The sequence below is a fragment of the Ctenocephalides felis genome, unplaced genomic scaffold, assembly GCF_003426905.1.
Source record: "Ctenocephalides felis isolate EL2017-DRISC unplaced genomic scaffold, ASM342690v1 CF-g0.4_SCAFFOLD_01604, whole genome shotgun sequence".
Classification (NCBI taxonomy): domain Eukaryota; kingdom Metazoa; phylum Arthropoda; class Insecta; order Siphonaptera; family Pulicidae; genus Ctenocephalides; species Ctenocephalides felis.
The window spans coordinates 34,782,476-34,786,448 of NW_020537758.1; positions in this window are offsets into that span (position 1 = coordinate 34,782,476).

Genomic DNA, 3,973 nt, shown 5'->3' on the forward strand with positions numbered 1-3,973 from the left:
TCCATGGTTTGAAAAAAAAAATGAAAACTGTTTCATTTATAAGCACACAATATTCGGTAATCGTATGGTTTATAATCCGCAAATGATATAAAAAAAGCTAACTGAAATTGAATAGAAGAGATATTTTAAAATAGAGAATATTATAAAACAATTTTGTAAAAATATTATATTCTAATTAAATATGACCTGCGTTTCAGAGCCTACTAAAATGACATAAATGAATGTGCAACTTCAAAAATCAAGAATTTTAATAGTAATTGTTAAATAATAGTTAGCGATTATAATAATTAATTTTGATAATAATTTTAATTTACCCAAATTCTAGCAATTTATATATAATTTAGTTAATTAGGATTAACGTAGAAAAATTTGTCGTGGGCAGTAGCTTTATAAAAAAGTAACTTATAAAGAGTCTAAAAAACGACAACAGAAAAAATGCTAGGAAATATTACGATACGAAGCAGAAAATTTAGAAAATCGGTAAAATTTATACATTCAAATTATTATAACAATTTTTTGTCTATTTTATCAAATGATAGCAAATTAAATATTAATCCACTTAAATAGAGATATCATTTTACAAAGAAATGTGAAACATCTAAAAATTCGAAATTTAAATTAATACTAATGCTTTTATTTTTAAAATAAATTTTTATATCAATTTGGCATAATTAAATACTTTCAGTTAATTAATTAAGTCTTATATCCATTTGAAAGAAATTAAATCTGTTTCATTTATAAGCAAACAATATTCGGTAATCTTATGGTTTAAAATCTGCAAATGATATAAAAAGCAAACTAAAATTGAATAGAAGAGATATTTTCAAATAGAAAATATTATAAAACAATTTTATTAAAATATTATATTCTAATTAAATATGACCAACATTTCAGAACCAACTATGAATATCTTGAGTTAATGTGCAACTTCAAGATCATGAATTTAATACAGTAATTGGTTAATATTAGTTAATGATTTTTTTTATTCAATTTGATAATCATAATGATTTAATTTTCTTCAATTGTAGCAACTTATATATTAATTTAATTAATTATAATTAATGTAGAAAATAATTTGACATGGGCAGTATATCTTCATAAAAAAGTAACTTAAATTAGTTTTTAAACGATACGAAGCAGAAAAATTTAGAAAAGCCGTGAAAATTGATTTATTCAAATTATTATTTTTATTCATAATGATTATTTTTTATCTTTATTAAATATTTTAGCAAATTAAATATAAATCTATTTGAATAAGATATCTTACATAAAAAACAATTTCGTGTGGCCAGAATATATATAGAGTAGTAAGTCATTACAGAAAATATTATGATGTAGAAGATAAAATTTTGAAATTGAATCAAAACTATTAATTCTGATAATTTTAATGATTTATTTGTGCTAACAAATTCTAGCAAATTATATATTAACACACTATAGGCGGTCCCTGTACAAATATTCGCAATAATAAATTGATATGTGTAGAATTATTCAAAAATTTTAATATCCAAGTGTCAATAACAATTTCAACTGGATTTTAGTAAATTTTAGCTAGTTTGTGCTAATGTGTATAACCTATGATATGTCTAAAATGAAAATTGGAAGAGAAGTAAAAATGTTCTAAAAATTATGTAAGAAGTTCAAAGCACTAAAGTATGCTTTTCTACAAATTATTCAAAATTTTAATACCAAAGTATAAATAACGGTTTTAATAAATTTTATCTTGTTCTTACTATAATGTAATTATGTACAATTTGTAATGTTCAAAATAAAAATTTGAAATTATTTGCAGAAAAGTAAAAAGTGTTCTAAAATTATTAAATACAAGTTTAATGATTAGTGCCTTAGCTCGAATTATTTCAACTACGAAATTCAACTTTTAACTTTTAAATTCCATGCAGAAATAACAGCTTCAACTAAAGTTCAGTCAAATATAGTTTTGCTTTGATATACATAAAACAGTGTCCAGGGTAAAATTTCTAAGGTATTCAAATAAATGTAAAAAAATCCGAAATTTACACATTGCTAAATATATTACCAAAAAAGCGTTCAAATCAGTTTTATTCAAAATTTAATATATCGGTGTATAAAACAGTTCTTACTAAATTTTAAAAATTAGAAATGTGTTTTGTTTAAAACCCACTCGATAAACAAACCAAGATAATGTCGGCAACAAATAATACATTAGTTATGAATAAAAATCATCAGACCGGAACTAAAATTTTCTCTACAATTAGAAAATATTCAAAAATATTTGGAGATGTTAAAAAATTAGATAAAAAATGCTATAAAATTTAAATTGAATAAAATTATCATAAAAGGTGAGATATAGACATAAAATATAGCATAAGGGACAAGAAAGGTTACGTAATATGGGCAAAATAATGAAAATCATTTAACGGTGGTAGTCAGTATACTATTTAGCCTAACATATCCATATATTTATTATAGTGGATTAAAATATATTTTTATACTTAGCTAACATGCAATATCAGATAAAATTAAAAAATATGTACTTGATAATGTGGTGTTTTATTGAAAAACGATTTAAAACTCTTTCAAATTTTGTTGCAAAAAGTCAGTTGCCAAAGTCAGTAATAGTAAATATCTTATATATATATATATATATATAATATATATATAGCAATGTTTCCCAAAGGGCGTTTGAAGCTCAGCAAACAACGTAAAAAGGAGCGATCCCAAGCAGAAGCCGACTAATTCTCAAAAGTCTGTTATTTTGATGTTAGTTTACATGGAAAAAGTATGATAAAAATGTGAGCAACAAAAACAAGAAAAACCAAGCCTGTATAATACAAGTATATTCAAAACTAAGGGATTTGGAAGGCTTAGAAAACATTTGGAAGGCTTTGCACGGTATAACGTATATTTTTCTTGATAAAAGTTTCCGACTTCTAGCCTCACTATTTTTTCCGAAAAATTAATGGACGAGTATATTCAACACATACAAAAAACATCTCTCAAATTGCCAATCCTTGTAGACGATAACTATTGGGACTTAACATTTAACCCAAAATTGTAATACTGTTTGTAATTATATTTACAATATGTTATCCGTTGCAAGCACACAAAAATTGAGAAAACAATATAAAAATTTTATATATTTCAATGGGATAAAGATTAGTTATGGAAAAGCACTCATCCACCACTTGATCAACACACCGTATTACGATCGCAAAAAGTATTGTAAACGATTAGCCAATTGATATCAGAACAAAAATACTTATGATTATATTTTTTGAATGTTACTAAAAAACAATGCGGTTTTTTGTGTACTCCTTGAAGAATTTATTAGATGTAATATATGCCAATAAAACCTTGCTTGAGCAGCTATGTTTGACAGAACCTGCTAGTATATATATATATATATATATATACTCGTATATATATATATATATATATATATATATTTATACATGTATGTATATATAAGTATACAGTCAGTTCTACACCAAAAATTAGTTTATAAATAATAAAACAATATGGAAATGCAAACAGAACTTGTAAAATTATTGATTTGAAATTAAAACCGAAATAATTAGAAATGCAAAAAACTATTTTTTTTCATATGCCTAACGTTTTAATGCGCAATGCAATACAGATTAAGGCTAAGCGTAACATAAGAGAATTTCACCAAATTAGTCATTATACAGTCAGTACTACACCAAAATTTGAAATACTTTATTAGCATATTAAAAGTCAAAAGTAGCTAATTTAAAGTCACAAAATGAAATTGGTAGTAGGTTATTCTAGCATCCGACCTACAAGAATACAACCGAGAATAATTAGGAATGCAAAAACTAATTTTCTTTGTATGTCCACTTTTTAGTGCGCAATGCAATTTAGAATATATCATAAGAGAATTTTACCAAATTAGTAGATTTTTGTCATCGGAAAATGCTCAGAATTCCAACACCACATTTGGACTAAAGTCCTCATTGACTCCATAAGGAAA